This window comes from Pelodiscus sinensis, chromosome 6 (assembly GCF_049634645.1).
Source record: "Pelodiscus sinensis isolate JC-2024 chromosome 6, ASM4963464v1, whole genome shotgun sequence".
In the NCBI taxonomy this organism is placed as follows: Eukaryota; Metazoa; Chordata; order Testudines; family Trionychidae; genus Pelodiscus; species Pelodiscus sinensis.
The window spans coordinates 72,688,645-72,711,512 of record NC_134716.1 but is presented as its reverse complement, the minus strand read 5'-3'; the positions used below and the strand labels follow the sequence as shown (position 1 = coordinate 72,711,512).

General features: G+C 39.8%; 1 long non-coding RNA gene across 1 annotated transcript; it reads left to right on the top strand.

Annotated features, from left to right (window-relative positions):
* The first annotated feature begins 5,877 nt into the window (after positions 1-5,877).
* LOC106732646 (uncharacterized) lies at positions 5,878-22,643 on the top strand. The gene is made up of 3 exons (XR_001368917.3): positions 5,878-6,539; positions 19,249-19,361; positions 21,724-22,643. It is a non-coding gene; the product is annotated as an uncharacterized LOC106732646 (long non-coding RNA).
* The last annotated feature ends 225 nt before the right edge of the window (positions 22,644-22,868 follow it).

The following is a 22,868-nucleotide window of genomic DNA, read 5'->3' as shown; positions in this document are numbered from 1 at the left end:
TGGCCAACGCATTTTGGGAAAAAAAACCCTTCCTTGTCAGTTGAAGTTTCTGCTAACTTTGCACAGTGCTGTTTCCTTTTAGAATTCATGAGCAAGGTTTGGAGTCACTATACTCTACCAGCATTGTACAGTGTGCAATATAAGGTATACTGTAGCCATTTTGCCCCTTATTTGTTTGTTAAAGGCTTGGTGGGGTGGTTTCCCCAAGAATTCAAAGACTCAACACTGTGTGTTCTGATTGTGTGCTGCATTTGCTGTCACTGCTAAAAGGAACAGTGTTACTGTTTTTCGCTTCTCTAGTCACAAAATGTAAAGGGCCTGCCTATCCTATTAATTCAAGCTAACTGAAGGTTTGCTTGTTGGGTGGTGTATATGTGTGCCTGTAAGTGTATAGCACATACAAACACACACACATCCTATGTGAATTATTGTGCTGTAGCTTTATAAAGTGAAAATGTGAGAAGTGTGCAAAAGCCCCGTTTTTTTAATTTAAAAAAAATTGTTTCCATAATGGAGCCTCTTTGAAGATGAAGGCTTCACAATGCTTCTAGCTGGTGGTGCTGATCTCTGTAGCAGCTTTCAGTGCATTAATGTTTTATAGGATCTGAGACGGAGCTGTAAGAACACATACTGCCAAGGGAGCTCTTTCTTAACGTATTAATAAAGCTGGATCTTTTAACAATAACATCCCCTCACACACCTCCCGCGCCCTCCAAACAAGCCCGGATGAAGCAGGTTTTTCTAACAGAGGAGTGATCGGCAATGGTTTTCTCTTAATTTACTGCCCAGAGTTGTTTTAGGGGTGGGGTTTTTGTTTGTTTTTGGGAGGGGGGGTTGCATTAACACAATCCTTCAATCCAACTCGCTTGAGTTTTTAATATTCTAGGCGCAGCAGATTCGAAGCGAGAGCAGGTCTACACAGTAAGCACTTACAGCTGGAGCATCAACATTGCGGTGCAGACTTTCTATGGGGCTAGAGTCAGTTTCAATATGGAGACGCAACCTGTCTCCCTCGTAGCCGCTGTGTATATGATTGTTGTAACTCAGGGCACATACGTGTGGGAATTAAACGCAACTTTGCCCAACTTACCTGAGCTCTATAGAGATAACAGCTCCGTTCCTCATCCTGGCTGACTTCACCAGGCGGAGAGCGAAGTTACACCAACCTCACGGGGAAAAAAGAGAAAGGCAGATACTGAACACAGACGCTCAGCACTTGGAAACACTGAAATAATCCTTCGCCATTGTTTTTGGTGGGAATGGCTGCTGGGGGATGCAGTATGGCTCTAAGCAAAGAGAGATCTAGCTTTCCGCCAATGAGATGTAAATATATTCATTACAATGTTATCCCACTAGTGAAAACAGATAAACTTTTTCGTAGGTCAGAAACGTATTTTTCAATTAATGGTCATGTTTAGGAATAACAATAGCCCACTGATTGCCACCAAACGTGCAGGTTAGATGAGGTGTACGAGCTGCAGTTATTGCCATATATGTGATTAGACAGAAGTGTTTAATTCCCTTATTAAAGTGTTGCTGATCTATGGTATCCAGTCCTGAAGTGTTAACTATAAACTATTTATTGTGGGCGTGAACATTTTCTTTAGCCACTTTCAAAGTCCTTGGGCATTTATATATTTGCTGAAAATATTGTACCATTTGTCACAGTCGCACATTATATTGCTTCAATGTTCGTGTGGAGAAGGGTCAGGGCCCCTTCATAAGTTTTTGATGACTTGTTCTTACATACTGTGTACGGTTTTAAAAGCAGCTCGAGTTAAATTTGTCCTCGGTGCTATTTTGTGTAGCCTTAGACTCGTTCTTTGACTCCTTTGCACACGCACACACACACACACACACACACACTCCACCCCTTAGAAAACTTTATAGATTTGATGGTGGTTGTGTTAAACACAGTCGGGTTTACTCTACTAGTTGCAAAAAGTACACCACAAATACTTCTTTACTAAGCAGCTAGTGTTTTCGCGGTACAGTAACAGGATGTGCCCATTAGAAGTTTGTCAGCAGTAGCACTCAGAAACCCAGCAATCTGTAACATATCTACTTATGCTAATGCAGGGGTTTAGAGAGCCCTGATAGCAACAGACACAAAAGGCTATATACCTTTGGCATCACACTCGCTAGCTGGACTCCTCCCACTCTCCCATTAAGCCTTCTCTAGTCAATCAAATAAATATTTGGAATTTTTTCCAAATGGCAAGGAGAACCACAGCTGATGTAAAGATTTCTGGAGAGACTGTCACGGATGACTTCTGACTCTTCGGGGAACTTCAATAAATAGTGCAAGTGTTACGGTTTCGTTGGTGTTGGTCTTGTGTTAAGTACGTGGAGGGAGGAATGGTATCTGACCTTTTCTTTTGCCTGTATATATTTCAATATGTGGCCACACGACTCTGGGGAGCATAGTTGTCCATGCTGCTCAGACAACTTGTGAGTCGAGTTTTGGCCGTTCTGAGTCAATCTCCTTAACCTGCCGAGAAGAAAGCGATTTGAAACATTTACAGGCTAGACAAGGCTCAAGTTCCCGTCAGTCCCTCAAAATGAGGTGGACTTTAAAAAAGCCTTGTAAGTGGCACATTTTACTGCAAGCTTAACACCACTGAACGGGGCGAATTAAATAATACGTTACAGAGGCAGGGTTTCCTATATGTAAAATGCTCTTTTAGTATGAAATAAATAATGGATATTATAGAAAGCGTTTTATCAATGCCCATGGCTCGAGGTCATGTTAGATGACATTAAAAGGTAAAAGTTAATAAAGGAAAAGTAAATTCAACTTTGTCTAATGTAAAGGAAACTGTGTTTGGCTCCAAACACAAAGAGAAAATGTATTTTAGCAGATGGAAAGGGCTTAACACAAAGTATCTTCTTTTTTTAAAAAATTACCTGTGACATATGAAAGTCAGACGTTTCCTTTTCAACAAAAACACTCACTGAGCGACTGAGAACTTTAGCTTCTTTGAAGTAGATTTAAACTGTTGTAGACACAAGCTTCACTTATAAATCAAAAAGGGGAAGCGCAGGGAAGTATCCCCAAGGAACTGCTAGACTAGTGCGAGTGCATATTATCCGCCTTGTGGAACAGCCTACTGGAATAGATAGAGCGAGAGATTTTTTTCCCACCAGTTACATCACCAATAATCAAGTGAAGAGACATTCATAAGCGATGTACTCTTGTGATATGTACCCAGTTATTACAAATCCTGGCGAGGTACTTCCTTGGTTTTCATGGGACATTTTGACTATTCAAAAGGCTAATGTGGAGCGTTTTTATCCCCCCCCCCCCGCCCTCCGAATCTGAATCCGACCTTTTTGGGGCTTTATATCAGTTTTATTCTCATTTTAGAACCGGCAAGGTGCATCCCCACAATATTTTTTTTAAAATCAGACGTGGCCATTTTCTAATTAGCGTCGCTGCCATTGGCTTTGATGTGGTTTTACATCATATGCGTCAGCGCAAACGAAATTTAATACCTTGCAATGATTCAGTGATTGCTTTTCTTAAACATTATCCTCTTCTCCAACACCTTATTCTGCCACCTTGCACACCAGCCGGGTTTCCCAACATCACTGAACTGATGATTCCTCGGAGGAAAGGGGACTCTGGGAACACAAGTGGAAACTAATCAAACTCTTGTTAAAGTCCTCGCTCAGGATCCATGGCGTCACCAGGTCTTCCACTTAGGAAGCCCAAGAGTTTTATTCTTAAATGAGTTAAAGAGCCATTTACCTCTGTCGTGTTCTATTCATCAAGCCACAAGTCGAGATTCCCTAACATGAAACTATTTGTTTGCTTACACAACCAGCTGGGCGCAATTTCACGTCTGAGATATCTATCTGAAAGCGCCTCTCATTTATTATCCCTCCTTGTCAGCGAAACCATTCCCCAACCTGGGTTTGCTTTTTTTCTTCATTGACGGATCTGGACTTAGATATCCCCCGAGCTAGTTCGGTCTCCCCCTCCGATCCCAGCCCCATTCAGCGCAAAATAGCTGGAGAATAAGGAGGAAACGGCATACACAGATCACAAAGGCTTCTGTTGGCCAAGGTGCCTTCAATATTACAGCGATTCCTCATAACGCCCCCGGGTACCTGCTAGAGACTCGGTTAGAACTTATGGCTGGATGGAACTTCCGGCTGGATGTTTTCTCATCGTTCCTCTGGTGCAAGGTGCAACCACCTGTGAAACAAAGTAAAGCAGGTCTAGGGTGGGCAAATAGTCTTTTATGTCCCTGTCAGTTACAAGTACAACATATGGCTGGGAGCTGCTGTAAGGTTTCACGGTGTAAAAATCTACGACCTTGGTGATTGGGGCCAGTTTATTGCTGCTGACCTGGCTACAGTTATAGCTAAAATAGAAATACCTGCATAATTGGGCAAGGAAGTGCCCTTCATAGCGGGGATAGGGGACTGGTATCTTTCTCCCACCCCCACGTGCTGTCCATTCGCAAACCAAGGCGCAACGTGAAATATACCAAATCGCTTTGCCAGGGTGATTGCTAGTAAATAAAACAATTAGTAAAGAGGGGAGTTGGGAAACAGCATCGTCTTCCCCCTCCTCCCCCAATTTTGAAAAATAAGGCTACTGTGAGGAGCGTTTCAGAGCCGTGCGGGCTGGGCGACAAGAGGAGCAGGCTTACTAAGCTCAGTGATGGCTGTATAATAGTGTATAGACATCTCCTTGCCTGCAGAGCCCTCCATCAAGCTTAAAGCAATGGATCAAATCCAGATCCACAGGATATAAAATAGCCCCAGTTGTAAAGAAGGAAGGGAGGGCTCTTCTTTAAGGGAGGCCAGCCTGGTTGCTGTAAGCTATCCTATTGTGTTGATTTAGGGAGACATTTGCTGTATATAACGTTTAAGGCTGATAATATCATTGCTCGGCCAGATAAATCAAGCATTGGCCAAACCGTAGGGTCAGCTATCGATCCCTATACTTAAAGAGACTCTCTCTGTGAGTGTGTGTGTGTATGAGGAGAGGGAAAGAGGGGGGCTCTGTGTGCGTGTGTGTGTGTGTGTGTAAGAGACACAGCGATTCGATGTATATAGGAGCTGAGGCAGTGTGTGTCTGAGAAAGGGGGCTGCGTGTCTCTGTGTGAGAAGCACACAGGGATACTCTGTGAGAGTGTATTTCAGATCACACTGTGTGGGTGGAGGCGAGAGAGGCTCTCTGTGTGTGTGAGAGAGAGAGAGAGAGAGAGAGAGAGAGTTTGCAGCCTGTTCTGCAAAGGCTCATTAGCATTCCCTGTCTTCCCAGGGACCTGCACTGACAACTAACAGAGATATCCAGCTCACCACCAGGCCTCTTCTCCTTTTGTCTTCCAATCTCTTCCAGAAACAGATTTATATGTGGGATCTGTACAGTGACCTTCCATTTGGTTCACTGGGATGCAGCGTATAAAAAACAAGCGGGGGACATACCTGTTTTTGGCCCCGAGCTGTACAACTGTGTTTCCATTCCACTTAATGAACTTGCGATGTGGATGCATATTTAACATCTGCAACACTTGTGGCGAGGGGTTTAAAAGTGTTTGCTACTTTGCCTTAGTCTTGGAGAAGGAAGCATTGCTGTGGTTTGCTCATGTGTATATGTTCTCCCTGCTGTCACTTAAGATCAAATAAGGGCTGATTTTTTTTTATTGAAGGATAAACCGCACTGATTGCTCTTTTAAAGCAGAAGTGATACACCACTGTTTACTTTTTGCCGTGGTTATTTGTCGGTTAAAGTATTTCGTGAAATATTTTGTTTCTTGAAACAATTCTACACACACAGCCAGGGGAAAAGAGGAGTTCTGACTTTAAGCCAAAGCCCAGGAGGTTTTTTAAACTTCCACATTTGGGCCAAAAACATCCATTTGAAACTGCATTCCCGAGGATAAAGTGTGCACACAAATTACTGCAAACTAAATGCTATTCCCTGAACTTATAAATAAAACTAGTCAGGTATTTTTCCAGCGAGCGTACAAATTAGTCCATGTTGACAGATGTTTGTCACTTAGTAACTTCTTTCCAAGTTTTTTTTCCCTCCCTCTAAGCCTTCTTTCGGGCTGGCTTTGTTGTTTTAAAATATGCATGTCTCTCAGGAATGCCAGTCACGAGTCCAAACTTTGTGTCCAACCTCCCACATGAAATGATCCTTTTATAGGGAACCCGATATGTCTCAATCTGCACTTCACTCAAAGCCTCTGGATATGGGGCACTGGTCCCTGCTCAAAAATAACTGAGCAGAAACGCCTTTCCACCTAAAAAAAACCCCCACGAATGGCTCCCAGGGAAGAAATATAGCTCCCATAATTAAAGAAGGCAGCGGTCAGAAGGGAATGCAGCCTGAAAGAGGGGAAAAAGCGAGTTTTACTTCTTTTCTGATTGCACTTGGGGTGTCATTACCAGCAGGTTTATCCACACAAAGCACTCGTAGCAAAGAGTTGCGTGTACATGGGAAAGAAAGCTCGAGCAAACGAAGACCAGAGGAGAAGGAAGAGGAAAGTTTAAGGAACACAGTCCAACTTCGAGAAAGAGTAAGTGACCTCTGTACAATAAGGGAGACGGGAGTGGCTTTGAATTGACAGCCAAAGTTTTCTGGCTAGAAAACGGGGGGGAAAGTAGATTGGTGGAGTGATTACTGAATGGGAAGGTGAATCTGACTCCAGGGAAACTCCTGCCAGTGCAGACGGGGTCAGAGAGGGGAAGGGAAGAAAAGTTGCTGGACTAAAGAAATGCCAGATAGGAGACCTCTGCTCCTGTTGGCAGAAAGCTGTCGTATGGACGTAGCTGGTGCAGTTTCACTCTCAGGCATTTGTTTATTTGTGTGTGTGTGCTGCCTTCTTGATCAGTGTCTTACGTTGAACTGAACTAGGCACAAGGCTGAGGGACAGCCGGAAAATGGGGAAGCGCCCAAAAAGACTTTCTAGAAATCAGGCTAAAAAGGGGAAAATCTCCGCTCGACTTAGGTTTAGCTCTAAAAAAAGAAAAACTTTACAAGTGATGGAAAACAGATGAACTCTTCCCTCTGTAGCATTTACTTTCCTGCACTGATGTGGAGTGACGTCAGCAATTGCCTACCCTATCCTCTTCCGAGAGAGAGAGAGAGAGAGAGAGAGATCTTACCTCTCTATTTTTCCCCTCCTAGCTTTCTCTTTTGGGACAAACTTCCATAAGGAGTAGGCAAACCACCCTTGAAAAGCTCCTGATGGATAGGACACCTTTCTCTCCTTTCCACTACATCTACACACTCCAACATATGGAAAGCTTGTAGGCCCTGTGCACTTATAGAAGCTGATAATGCATTAGTTTTCAGCAATATTTACAGCGCCACTTTTAATACACACCAGATGGTTTGCGATTGTGCTACCACAGCCAGCTAGCTCCTAGATTTTAACTCAGCAGCATTTTGTTACAATTACACTTCATGCTGAGACCAATTTTACTGGTGACCTATTTTTCATATTTGTAGCATTTTACGTTAAAAACCTCCTCCCTGGCCCCTTTACACAGGGCAACGCTCAGAAAGGAACAGTCTGTCACTGCTGCATTTAGGTGCAGAGAGCTTTGGTGACATTTAATAAATAGATGTTCCTCTGTGTGCATATACACACGTGTGTATATATAAATATATGTGTAATTACTCGTTATATTTCGTCAATAACACTATATTTGTTGAACCTCAATTGACTGTATTTTCCTTCGCGCTAGCAAACATTACAGAACTATAAATATTACATATGGTTAATTATTATGCCACTGCACTCTGCCTGGTTTATCCCATGCACTCGAGTCCTCATGCAACTTACACATAGGAACGTATCTCAAAGATATTTTGGTAACGAGTGAGTGAATGAGAGTCACTTGAAGTAGATGGGAATTCTCAAACTTAGACACTTAGTGGAGAAAACTGCATAACACATTCCCATGAGCCAAACCATATGCTAAAGCTTTACTTGCCTAGATAACATCCCAAGGCATTTTAAATAGTGCCCAGTCAATGTTATCACCTTGTGTGAAAGCTGCGATGACAATCATGTTTTAGCATGGAAGATTTTTTCTAACCTTATTTTAAACAATGTAACTAAGCTCTGATATACAGCAGAGCCTGTTTTGCACAGAGCAGTATAAATAGCCCATTTGCCCCATTGCAGGTGTGCTCTTCTTACACACATGCTTTCCCCACTTTTATAAGAACCTTTTAATTTTTTTCCTCTCCTGGTAAAAATCACAGATGTTTATTTTATTGATATAACCTATACCTTGGTTATACAGAGAATAATATGCCTCAACTAACAGTCATTTAGCAAATAATAGAGGCGTTCTGGATGCTTTCCAATGTTACACATGTACTTGGTCATAAAATGATACGTGAAAAAATTAACATCTGCTTTCCTAAAATAAAGTGTGCCAAGGAGCTTTTTATGAATGCTTTCCTCATTTTAAAAAGAAATATGTAGAGATAAACTGGCATCCATATGTATAGCATATTTATAATGGTTTTAGGATTTAAAGGTAGCTATTCATTGCATAAGCCATTTAGAACTGACGTTTTAAAAGCTACTTAACCTCAGACATCCTTGAATCTTAAAGAAGGATTCCAAACGATATTATTTAAAGAGGAATTTTCTGTAATTTAATTGCATATCAAGGCGGAACTATGCACAAGCCTTGTATCTTATTCTGTGTTTAATAGCATTCCCATTTACATTTTATTTACCAAGCCTACTCCCTTCAGGAAGGTGACTGGAAAGTTTAGTTAAAGTTGTTTCTTTTGGTTAAAAAAATCCACTATTAGGAAATGAGGCAAACCTTGGAATTATTTCATTAAGCTTTGGCCTGGGGGGGGGGGGGGGGAGGATGGGAGCTATAATCATTAGTGCCTTTTTTATTATTTCTACAATTAGTGGCTAGATTCTTCGCAGAAAAAGCTGCTTGAATGTTTTGCAGATGTTCCACTTAGACCAAAACTGACCCTCTATTTCCTCCCATATAAGTGTCTCAAACTCTCCCATCAGTGCATTTATGCCAGTGGGGGGAGAGGGGAAGAAGAGGGAAATCTCTGGGTTTGTAAGGACTAAAATAACATATATAAAATATACTCACACACATATACCTTCACATGCGTATCATATGAAAATCTTCAATGACGTAAGTACCTTCTCAAGGTATATAGCCCTATTATATATTATACAACTTTGTTACATTTCGATTGCGCCTTCCAAACGTAAAAGTTTAGTCTCCCCCACCCTCCAGCTGCAGGTGCTGGGCCTTAGCCGGTCTTCATATGAAGTGTGGCTTAGAAGAAAAACAAGATTGTGCACTAAAGTCGATAAAACTGTCTTCTCCCGCTAGAAACTGTGCTGCAGAGCGGACATTGCTAGCTGTTCACTGGCGCTTTTGTGGCCTACCATTGCTCTGATTAGAGGGTCTTTTCGTCTGGCTAAAGACGCCAAATCTCTAATCTTTGCAACTCCTTGCAACCCTGTTGGATGGAACTATGTGTGGGGGACGAGAGGGTGGGCTGTGTGTGTGTGTGTGTGCAGGAGAGAGGAGGGGAGGCTGCCTTGTGGATGTAGAGGAGAGAGGTTAAAGAAATGGCCCCTTTCTGAGTGACAGGGCCCTTTTTCAAAGGCCAAACAGAAAATTGCTCCTAATATGAATAGAAGAATTTTCAAGGTTTCACAGCTTTTCTCTTTATTTTTATTTGTATTTTGCTATGAATCTGGGCGTGCTGCTAAATAGAAAAGTGTGCAGTTGCTTCAATAGGGAAAAAAAAAAGGACCCTCCATTAACTTTTTTTTAAAGATCCTGCCTGGATTGGTAAAATCATTAAAATATGTTAAGTGACATGAAGTTTGGATTTATGTGGATGCACCGGACAGAAAGTGGACAAAGCCAGCAGGGGCAGTCACGCTTTAAGACAGGGGGTCTTTATTTAAAGATGGTGTATTTATGGGGAAAGAAAGGGAATATCTTACAAAGCTCTCACTATACCCCTGATAACAAAACCTGTCACATCTTCACTTCTTACTAGAAAAGAGAGAGTGTCCTCATTTGAACATCTCGAAAGTGATTATTAGATGCCTCTGTGAGAAATCAGTTTGGGAGAGTAAGCCCAGAGCTCAAAAAAAGATTTGCTCACACTGCATGCATTTCTAATTCCCCCCTTATAAATACTTTCATAATATCCCTAAAATCGCGCTTGCCAGAAAGGACCGTTCGTTAGGAAGCATAACGCCTGCTTAATAAAATTTGCACTTAAAAAAATCAGGACCACTGCTTTTATTATTATTATTTTGCCTCCTTTTCCTCCCCCCGATAAGTTGTGAGAACTCTTTTTGGGGGGGAGGGGAGAAGAGTGTGAAATGAAGAACACAAAGACAGTATATCGGTGAAAAGAAGAAAGTGGCCCTTTAATGAGAACTAAAGAAAACCAAAACGTAGATGAAGTGTACCGTAAAAGCTGCTTCAAAGTACATCCTAATTCCCTTGAGTTCAGCCATCACATAGATTTGGTAATTGGGAGTTTACTGCGCAGAGGTAAGGCAGCATGGTATGGATAACCCTATATTTTTTCCATTCAATAATTATATAGATATGTTTCCAGACAGTCTTCCCAAAGAGCCATCAGATATTAGAGACCATTTCTTCACGTGAACTGAAGGGAGATCCTGTCACCGCAGAAAAGTACCTGCATGTTCACAGTTAAAATGATTTTTCCCTCTTTATAATTATGATCATGGCTCCAGTTGTGTTTGAGCATGTCTGCGTATGCAATAACATCATCAAATATATGCACATGCCTTTAATGGTATTTGCTTCCATGTATGAGTTTCATTTTATATTTATTTTCAGACCTTAGCGGTTCTCTATTATCAAAAGTCCCCACAAGTAACAGACCAATAAATCCAAACAAAAATAAGACAGATTTCCTCATCGATGTGTAATAAAGTTAAAGGACATTGTTTTGTCAGACAAGCGCTAAGTAGAAAATAAATCTTTGGGTCTGGGGAAACAAAACGGAGTGCTGTTGGCGTGTGTGTAAATTTACTTTTAAAAGCAATAAATCAATGTTAAATTAAACAGCTGGGTAGCCTATCGTGCAGAAGGTCACATGTTTAAGAAAATATTGGCGGTGAAATGTGCTATTTAAGAAGATACCAAGGAAGTTAAACCTTTATTTCAATGCAGCCTCTAGTTTCTCTGCATATGGGTTGCATCTGCACTTCAGGGGCTTCTATGAACTTGAGAGAGCGAGAGAGAGAGAGATTCGCACCCAATGGCTAACTTCAGATCTTTCCCCCACATGTTACACACACACTTTATCGTCCAAGAGGCATTGCACATTCTTCTTTCAGCTACTGCGTTCAGGTTAAATATTGTAGCCTGTCGAAATAGTTTAATACTGTTCTTATCTAAATGCTAATTTCATCATTTCTGCAATCATGACACTCATACATTCCACGTCCATTAGCTGGACATAGAAACGTCTGCGCTTTGAAATGAAAACCTATTTTCAGAGTATCCAGAAGCTACAGAGAAGGAAGCTCTGATCAGGCTTTCAACATCAGCTGAAATATTTCAGTGTTTATTTTCCTAAATACGAGTGCAATGTGTTTTGTTTAAATACGCTGTGCTGTTAAAAAAAGAAACTAGCACAACATCCAATAACATTTTAGAACTCTGATATAGACACAAGCCGGATCAATAAGTTATTAAAAAAAAAACAATGCTAGCAATATTGTGGAACAGTAAATGACATGACTCTGCGGCTAGCATATGTCTATGCGATGGAACATTTTGAAGATATGAAGTTGCAATTTTAAAAGGACCTGGCAATAAAGATATTCTAATACCTAGGGTGTATTTGTGTTAGTTATTTTTTTTCAAATACGCAGAAGGTGATTGGGATGGGGAATTTATAACGACTCTTCTTTATTACGAAAGCTCCAATATATTTGCGGACCGGCTGCAATTTTCACAAATCATCAGTGTCTTTGCGGAATTTTGCAGAAATCATGTAAGCGCGACTTAGAAGCATTCTTTTTCCCACAGGAGTTCGTAAAAGTTTCCACAATAAAGGGTAACCGTAACAAGATGGGAACTTAGCGATTCAATATACGCTGCCTTCGTTTTCATGTCTTGTAGAAAGGCCGTGTAAAATATTTTTGATTAAAAAAAAACTTTAATCCAAGTTTCACCCAAGACATCGGGGCCATGTCTTGCAGTATTTGAAACCTTGTGTTCCTGTTTTACTTTCAAATATCTGAGTGTATCAGGATAGGGTTTGGGCAGGTAGGGTGATACAGAGCACCATGCTATAGATTCGTGATTGCTTCCCGCGATGGGTACCACCAGGAAGCTTTTATATCAATATTTTCTCTTAAAGATGTTAGTTGGAGATAATGAATATTCAAGGTTAATAACTGACACCTAGGTGCACTGTGTTCTTCTACCTAGATATATAATTAACTGTATGTGGGAAGTGTTCAAATATCAATTAATTAGAAAAGATTGAGAAATAGATTATTCTAATAAACAGAAGAACACGTGAAGGACAAAGAGTGGAGCTGTCCCTTACGAAACAGAAAGGAGACACAGAACATTTAACTCTGTGTATGGATTGTCTGCTGGTGATGTATTGCCAAGGGAAGAGCTCTCAGTCCAGGTACGACTGGGGAGAAGGGAGTGTAAGTTTCCATCTCTTCCTCTCTACTCAAGGTGCCTGTCCTGCGCTTTGATTCTAAATTTGTTGGCTAGATGGCGCTGTGTGTCTCAAGACTCTTCCAGTTCAGACTTAAAGCTGCCTTTTAGCATCGTCCCGGGTTTTCTAGCTCCACTTGAGAAACGCGGAGCCAATACCTAACAGCAACAACAATAATAATTTTAAACACATACTGAGAAATGTAATGATGGATCTGAAAAAATAAGCGCCGGATTGAAACCATTGCATTAGAAATTGAAATGGGCGGAGATCTCATTTATGGCAACGCAGGTTTTAAAACTCCTAATGAAACACTGTCGTAGCAGTTATGAATATGTACCTAATTTGTATTTGAACAATGAAAAAAATCAGCAATTCGAAACTCTGAGTTGCAATTGTTGCACTGCTCTATACATGAATCCATTAGGTCTAGTTTCAATATAAAGATAAACTCGTCCTACCTACTAGGTTAGCTGTCTTGTCACTCTGATAATTGATCAAAACAATTATGAGCTAGTTAAAATGAAAATGCCATTAAATCAAATATAAGCCTTTGATTTTTTTAGGACTAAGACGCCTATGAAGAAACTATACTTAATACAGGTGTCAATACCTAAAGATCAATAACGTTTAATGTGTACGGAATTATGGTCACTGGGCTACATTTATTCAACTTCTTCTTAGACTAAAAAACAATTATTTGATTTTTAAACTAATACTTTTGAGGTTAAAATCCCCTTCTCTGTAGGGCATTAATGTAAAAATTACTTTTAACAGATAAAACTAATAGAGAGTGAAAACCATTATTAATTAAAATATACTGTAGGTTGCGCTTTTTAAAATCAAGATGGCAACTGCATAGCATTTATCATTATTTCCGTGATAGCTTCAGGAAAGTTGCCTGTGAAAAGGGGAACTGTATTGGTAATCACTGAAATATCAGCTATGTATTTATAGAGCTTTATTACAAATAGGTGTAAGGAGAGAGTTTTGCTATACTGATCGTTCTGACTCGTTTTCTCAGAAATATGGCATCCTCTTTTCTCAAAAGAATAAAGGCGAATGAGTTTGGCCGGTCTCGCTTGAAAAAGCTTTGTAAATTATTTGTTATTATCATTTGGTTTCTCTGCTATGCGATCATTGCAAAGCCTTTCTCTAGGTGTTAGGCTGTAACTAGGAGGCGCTGAAAACCTAAGGCGGAAAATTTACAACTTGATCAGCTACAAGCCACACACACCAAAAAAATCTGCTACTGTTGCAAACATATGTTACGGATTAAGTTAAGCAAATGGCTCTAGTTTTGCAAGGTTGAAAGCTGATAATAAAAACGTAAATGCTGAAGAGTTTGGCTTTTGTTATAGTTCTAATTCTTCATAAATTAACAAATCCCTTTCTATCTTCCTGGAAAACGTCATCTAGCTGAGAAGATTGCCTGTCTTAACTCCCCTTCGGCTGTAGTTCTGTACGCATTTAGCTTTGAATTTAACAGTAATTAAAAGCGGTTAGGGATTGATTTCGGTGAACAAATATTTAGGGAATTGAGAATATCTAAAACTTAGTGCTCATAAGTGGGAACGTATTTTGGACATTCCTCTTTCCAACGACAGAGTCTTAGGATCAGAAACACTGAAGAAAGTTAGTTTTGTCTTTTCTCTTTCATAATGTACATCATCCCTATCACTCAACATTTTCACTTCCCCTGACTTTAAAGTGTTAGGCATTACATAGGCATATAGTCTGTTTTTTTCTCCACAGTATGAAATATGAAGCTCAGTATTATCCAATCCTCTTATTAGAGACAGAAAGAATAAAAATATGGATGATCTTTAATGAGGATGCTGTTTTCCATCAGGGAATTTATTCCAATTCCTCCAACAGTTCACCATCTATTCTAACCGTCATTGCCATTAAAAGACAAAACTCAGCTGAATCACTGATGGTTTGGCGGGGGAAATGGCAGGCTTTATATCTGTCTCAGGGAAATTGCCCTGTGGTATAGACAGACACAGACATTTGTCTAAACATACCAGTCTTGAGCAGTTCTGAACTCGGTAAGTAAGATCAGAATCTGTCCCCCTATTTACAAATATGATATTGAACTTATTTTTCAGACCATCAAGAGAAACTACAAAATGGCAACCATAGAGTTTTAATCAGTAATGTTACCTGATAACTTAATTACTCTCCCCACAAACACATAGTTGACACTTTGGAAATAAATGAGAGATTATTGATTTTCAAGAAACTAAATAAAGTGTGTGTGTAAAATGTATGTTTGCACGTATAGTGTACAGACACGCTTTTCTTTCATTAAATAGTCAGTGTACATTTGACTTTGACAAATGGCCAAAAGACAAGAAAAGTCATTTAAAACGACTTTGAAGAGTTACAGGAAGGGAAAAAAATGAAAAGGATTTCATAAACGTGTACCAGGGGAAAGAAATAGAATTAAAGAGGGAAACCAGCTGAAGAGAGAGAAAAGAAAACAATATGCTATTTTTATTGAAAACGTTCAGTGTACCAGACATACAGATGATCACTTATAGATTATATAAATATTTTCAAAATAGATTTTTTTTCTAGATAGTACATGTGTTTGTACGTAAAAACCCTATTTTCTTCTGATTAAAATTTAGTTCTAAAACTTACTCGCAAGGTCATGTAGATAGAAAGATTGAAAAGGTCTGATCTGCTAACATAAGGAACTTTCTAGCTTACATAAAAGTATGTGGATAAAATATGTAACATTCCTCTCAGTATTCGCAAAAGAGAGCATATAAAATATATTTGAGAAAAAAATAATCCTAAAGCATGTCAGATAAATCATCAAATCTTCCCCGAGAAAGTTTAAAAACAACGAAACCAGCTTGCATCATTTTTCTTGCTACACTTGCAAAGGAAAATACATCTTAGTTAATGTTTTTCTCCTATTAAGTAATTTAGGAGGGCATTAAATAATCAGACCCAAAAAGTAATTTATCAATATTAAATATGGCCAACTACTTAAGATTTTATCTTTTTAAAAATATCTTTAATTAAAAGGCTGCCTAGCCGATAAAGTCGTTTTTAGAAACACCTTTGTCTTTGGTAGAGGCTAATGTGATACATACTGACATATTCTCTAGTTGTAAGTATTCAACAGGTTTCTTCGCTACCACGCAAACTTTCCCCCATTCCTGCTCGTTTGGATTTCCATTTTCCCCACAGTAGAAAATAAAATGATTTCTTAGGGGCGCGATCGTTGTTTTAGAACAGCTAGTTACATTAGAGTTTTGCAGTTATTTTTTTTTAACGAAGACAATGGTACCACATAACAAGGATTCAGAATCCCAGACCACTGATGGTCTCGCTAGATATTGAGTTAAATCACACTAAATGCAAAGCAGAAGAACCAATCGGAAACGATCCACCCCCAGAAAAATAGTGAGAACATGAACTCACTTTAACAATAATTTTATGCATTCCGAATATTTTAAAGGGGTATTGCATCAAATAATATTAACGATAAAACTCCCGTCACGATCTTAGATAGATTCTGATATTTCAATTCGGATCAGGAAAGAGAATGCTTTTTAAAAATTGGCAACAGGTTTTTTTTCTGGTCCGTTAACAGCCTAAATCAATTAGTTCCCTCCACTATTGTGGATTCATTTTTAAACAAATGTAACATTAGTTTGAACAGGAAATGTAACAAATAATGCTGCAAATCATTACTAACTAGTCCCCTGTCCTTATGAGTTATGCATTACCTTAGAATGATCAGAGAGGCAAATGCAGGAATCTATATTAAACAGAGGCTGAGTGAAACATACTAATAAGCAGTGTGCCTCTTGCTGCGTCGACTAACTAACACGTAAATAGCTCGATTTATAAGCTGGAAGGCTCTAGATACTTTGCTAAAATGACAGTGAAATGATGAAACATACAGAGGGCGTCTCTCCCTTTGCACACATCCTGAGCACCCAAACAAAAGGGAAATGATGGCTTCAAGTCACAACCATCCGAACAGGAAGATGCTTTAACGGGAGAAGACGCGAGACTTAGCCATATACTTTACTGTCACTTTCTTGCCTGCTGTCAAGTAAGTTGCTGTCAGGCTCTTTAGCTAGGTTGGGCTCTGGCTCGGGAGCCTCCAGGGGCTGTAATTAACAAGCTGTCTGGAAGCACCAGAGCTCATCAAGCTGCTCTGACCAGGACGGAAGCCCCTTTCCAATAGGCCAGGTGCACCCTGACTCTTCTATGTATGCCGGGTGGGAGTGTAGCTGTGAAAAAGTTTTGCGGTTGGATTTTTCTTGAGCAAGAAATCCAGAGGAGAGAGAAGGGGAAGCGATCTAAAAAGGGCAGTTAAGGAAAAGCTCCATCTTAAAGAGAAGAGAGGAATAGGGGGACTTGGGAGGGACATCGGTAGCAAGTTTATCCAGAAAAAGTTACAAGGTGAAAACGAAAACTTAGCTGGGGAGTTCAGAGTCACCGACATTGGAAAGCGCAGAATGAGTCTTCTAAGAGGGGACGAACAAGGTGACCTCACAGCTGAACCATTATCCAGGTTCCGGGGATCTTACAAACTGAAGTGGGTCAAATCGTAGACCAGCAACTAACTTTCCCAAAGCGATCGGGATCTTTCTGAGGCAGCAGCCCCGCAGGGAAAGGGGGTTTGGCTGAGCTGAGTGAAGGAGGGATAGAAAGTTGTGTCTGAAAGTGAACTCAGAACTAGGCGCTGTCCGTGGTGCTAAGGCGAGAGACAGAACAGCCTCACGTGTGACTTCACTTCGTTTTGCCCTAGCTTCGGACCGAATCCTGACCGAGTTAGGGACATAAGGACGGCAGGGAAGGTTCGTTTTTCATCCATGTGAAATCATTTCCCCCCCATAAATCCACAGTTTAGACACCATCTTTCGGGAGTTCTACGCCTTCCCCCATGCCCTTATAAAGCCGGACTTGAATCGTATTTCGGTTTAAGCGGGGGGGGGGGGGGGGGGGGGCAGATTTACGATCGTGTATTTTAAAACATACTTTCCCTTTCGCACGAGGAAGTCTTTTCGAGGCAGATAAAAGGAAGCTGAGCTGAAGTTTTTCAGGTTCAGACAATTTGATAAAGTGTTTGAGTAAATGCAGAGGCATTACCCCAGTTTATAAATGAAATAACAATATGCATGTACACCAGGTATGATCTAGAGTGACATTCAACAAAGATAAACGGTAGAAAAAATAAATCTATTTGACAAGGTCATTTGCCATAAATATATTTTCACATTTCTTCTCCACTGATTCGTTAACGTGAAGATCCTTAGGACAAATGGGCACAAAATCAGCCTTAGTATTTGCAAACTACCTGAAAACGCACAAACAACTGCTATAGAGAACTTATTTTCCTCTTGATTATTCATATCCCGGTTGCATTTCCTATTACAGAATTTAATTGTTACTTTGATTCTTATGACAAGAGGCAGATACTAAAATATGGGGAAACCTGAAAAGCCTTGCAAGAGCTAACACAACCAAATAACTGGGACCCTGTTTTCCCCAGCATTAAGTAAAAAGCAAATTAACAATGTTTTGGCAGGAAAGCCGGGGGAGGAGCGAGATCCTTCAAATTCAAACAGCATTTCAAGTGTATTTGAAGGGGGGTGAGAAAAAATCAGTCTTTAGCTAAGACATTAACAGGTCAGTGGGAGCTAGAACCCACATTTCAATCGTAAGAAAAGGGAAAAGAATCAGAAACAACTGGCACAATGATCGACACTGACAGCATTTGACTTCATGTTTGTTACCAACTACTAGATCAATATTTGCAAGATCCCTGTAGTCTTAATGGGCTTTCCCTCAAAAAGTGCATACAGGTAACACCTTGGCATAACTGTGGAGAGTTAGTTTGACAGTTAGCTGTTCAGGGGCTCACATCAAGTACTTTTGTAAGGAGGAAAACACGATTTTATCATGTAAAAAGCCGCGCTTATCAAGAGAAGGTGTGAAACTGTCCGCTGGGGTGGGGGTGGCGAAGCTATTTATCTAATTGGTGTGTCAGAGATCCCAGCTTTAAATAAATCGTTTGAACGCAAAAGTCTAGAGATACTAGTTTGCCAAACAGTAGGGGATTAGGTGGGGCTTGAGTAAAGAGAAGTGAAAACGACGAATAAACAAAAAAGAAAAAGAGAAAGAAAACCAGGCCTTGCCTCCGAAGGGTCACTTCTCTTCTGTGTAGAATTCAGTGGAAAATAACTGACTTTTGTCTCAGTCAGGATGGGCGCTTGTCCCCTGGAAATAGTTATATTTACCTGACCTCAATAGATTCATATAGGTCAGCTGCAGTGGGGAGACAGGGGGAAAGGTAGTTAACTGCTTAATTTTAGTTGCAAACATTTGCTGTCGGGAAATCAATTTGATCAATTTCCCTCTAAAGTTTTGGGGGCAAAAAGGATCCAAGATGCAGATACATAATGCAGAAATCTGCTCAAGATTCGGCGTGTTCACTTTTCTTTTCGTCTAGTCATCTGATGTTTGGCTGTACTCAGATTCCTTTTGTTTTATTTGTTTTGCAGAACCCCTTTGAAGTCTTTTCTACAAGACAAGTATTAGACATATCTAAAAGGTGATACAATTTCTGGCGGGAGCGGAAAACGAAGTTATTCCTTTTTCTAACAAGGAAAAAAAGGTGAGATGTATCGTTGTCTTTTGTAACTATTAAAACCAGGCACATTAAAATCATTGCTGGTTATTTTTTCTTCATCTATAGACGTAACTAACGAAGTTTTCAGGGTGAAAAAGTTTGGCCAAAAGCAGATTCCTTCGGATAAGCATTTTCATTCATTTGAAATAACGTAGCACTCCCATATCCTTTCCTCTTCAGATTCAAAAGGTACAACTTTCCAATCTATTTATTTTACATGACGATGACTGAATCGTCTGTACCTGATAAATGGTAAGAAAATTAGTGCCACATGTTACCTGAAATGAACCGTTTTACAAAGTTCCTTTAAAAAGGCAATTTCTTAGTAAAAGGACTAAGGGAACCCAAACATAAGCTCTGAAATCTAAACTCAATTCCCTGGAGGCAACAGATAGTCAAAATTACCATGACTTTATAAAACAAAAATAACATAAATAGTGCTTTAAGAAAATGCTACAGAGCGCTACCACTTGCTGGCTACCTACCGCTCTGACTAATGCCCCAGAAGTCTAAATATACAAAATTTAAAAAAAACCAACAATTTTTACTTCGTTTTTTGGGGCACCTTTACTTTTAATGTTGGTTTGTGGGTCTCACTAAATACTTTTCAGAAGAATACATTTTTAGCAAGTTCAAAATTCACACTGTGTCATAACTGGGGCATGCGATTATTGTGCAATTGATGGACCTGAATAAATCCTGTTGCACAGAAAATCAATTTTGTTCATATTTATGTCGAATTGTGTGTATTATACAGAGAGAGAGAGAGACAGACACAGAGAGCGTTCCAGTTAAGGAATAAAACCTTGCTAAAATTTAAAAACAAACCCCCTCTTAACTATATGTCTGATGGATGGGAGTTGATTGTCCAAACTTGTTGTTGCTGTTGCTGTAAATTTGAGTTACAGTATTAGGAATAGCGAAGTTTAGAAGTGCTATAAAGCTGCTTGTCTAAATCTACTTTGAAGTAATGCTAGTGGGTCTAAAATCCAGATTTTCTTGTTAATCTCTAGTTTTTGCCTTCAAACAGAACTCAGTTACAAAGAGCTTGGAAAGAGTTTTGCATCTATTCAAGGGGCACACAATCTTTAATTTTCTGAGGAGTAAAAACTCCCCAAGAAACTTCATATAGCTTCTTAAGTTTTGCTTAGCATACGTGATAAAACATTGATTGTCGCAGTTTGGTGACCCATGAAATTTGGGGGTTAGTTTTCTCTTTAGACCAGAGCATATAATTATGCAAATAAAGAGCTGTCACTGATCTGGTGAAATAGCCACAAACACATGCAATCCAAAATGAGACAGAAAAGTGAAAATTTGAGGTCTTATGATGGATGTTACAGTGACAAATGACATCTCCTACCAAGTTTCTCGAGAAGTTCATTTTTCACACTGTATAGAATGTCACCATAATGCACGAAAGAGGGAAAGAGAGAGGTACTCATTCTTGGAAGGTTATTTTTATTTGGACTGACTTTAATGTAGAGTACGCTGCAATATTTTCTTAGACATGACACTTTCCATTTGTACTTTTGAGTGAAATTCCTAGAGGGAAAAACACTCCTGTTTCAGCGACAGGAAAGCTATGCGTTCACTTCCCATTTAAAAAAATCCCACCTTCCTTTGATTAAGACTGAGAAAGTCAAACCCAATCGATTTATTATAATCAATGTGTTGAAAATTATCAATTCAGATGAAGATTTACTCCCAAAGTGGCTATGCTTGAAGGGCTAAACAATTACGTTTTTCTAACCCTAACTGTTTACTAAACATGAGAACTGTATTTTAGAGTTAAAATGTACTTTTTGGCACAACGTTTAAGGACTATTTTTCCCACCGAGTCATTTTAAACCTTTCAAAATTGCAAGGGGGGGGGAGGAGGGAGAAGAGGGTTAGAGAGGGGAAGGGGCAAGGTTCAGACTTCTGATTCAGTTACAATGTGTACTCATTTGTGACAAACTAACAAGACCCCTTCAAATCCAATCCGCCTCGTACATCTTTTTTGCCATTTGGGTCTCCCAGTCCCAAAGTTACCATTCCACAGTCTGTTGCATAATTTCAGATGTCATGGAGCTTCCCAGTGATGAAATCTGAGAAGGCTCATGTCAGACCGCTGACTGCTAAAGACATCACTACATGAAAGATCAGTGGTGTGAAACTTTAAAAACATCGATCCAAATGAATCAATTAAATCAACATTCATCCCTCCTAAGTGTGGTTTAAGACTATCATTGTTACCTTTTTACACTACACAGATTTGGAGATAAACGCTGGAATGCTTTGATGGTTCCATCTATTCCAGAATCACTGTTAATCGACTTTTTGTGTTATTTTTCCCTTTCAACAGCTTATGCCCAGAGAGAACATTCTTCACATTTAGGATACTCTTAAGACTGTTGCTTCCAGTCTAACCCTGGATAACAAAGCTGATGCTTTAGCGAGTAGGCTTTGTTAAGTGTTGCTTAAAACTTTCCCAGGCTCAAACTGATTTTTATTTTATGGCATTGCACGGAGATGAATGGACTATTAGTTAAAAGGAAGAGGAACAATTCAAGAAGCTCCCAGTTAGTTACTCTGGTACAAGCAAGAAGATTCAAACTGGGAGAGAGATCCTCCTGGATCTGGATGTGACATACGTTTTGGTGGTAAAACGGGTTCCGCCTATCCTCCTTCCCCCTCCCCCCCCCAAAGACCAGGAACTTTAACTAGATAAATTTTTGTACAGACGACTTACATTGTCTGCAAAGCTCAGGAGTGTGGTAAAGTACTGATAAACCCTCGAAGTTACAGCAACAACCGTGCGTCATTAACTTGAGTCCAGTCATTTGAGCTCTGTGTTTGTTTCCTAATACACTAGCGGAAATAGGAAGAACCCAACAAGAGGAAGGCTTTCCCTTATAACTACAGAAGCAGGAACACCTTTCCGCTCTCCAAAGATCTTAGTTGGCTCTAGTCTCAGAGTAGTTTTGGTACATTAATAATACATCATTTTGTCTCCGATCCCTTAATCCGAAATGTCCTGTAGGGTAAGCGTAGGGTCAAATAAAGCAAGACGTGAATGAGATCTTCTTTCCCCACTTTTTGGAAGAGGGAATTGCTCTTTCGTATATCATTTGTAAATCACATTTTTCTATCCGGTAGAAAAGCCCAATTCCATTTTCAATTCCAAAACATCCAGGAGAGGATTTTCCTCCTTATACTTAATCATCTAAAGCATAAGTGTAGGCAGTGTGAAGCCAACAAAGACTAAAGAGCTGTCATGATAAGTTGATGTTAGGCTATTACCACTTCAACAGAGTCAGACCACCACCAGCAAGATGTAAAATATTGATCTGTTATTGCGCCATGCGGTGTTTTTATTAACATCTACAACCGGCTCTGAAGAGAAAAATGCTTATCAGCAAACAACAGCACATTAGAAGAGAAAAGATTTTATTATTTTTAAAGTGTAAACAGAAATATACAATTCATAAGAACTCCCTGCAGTTCCTT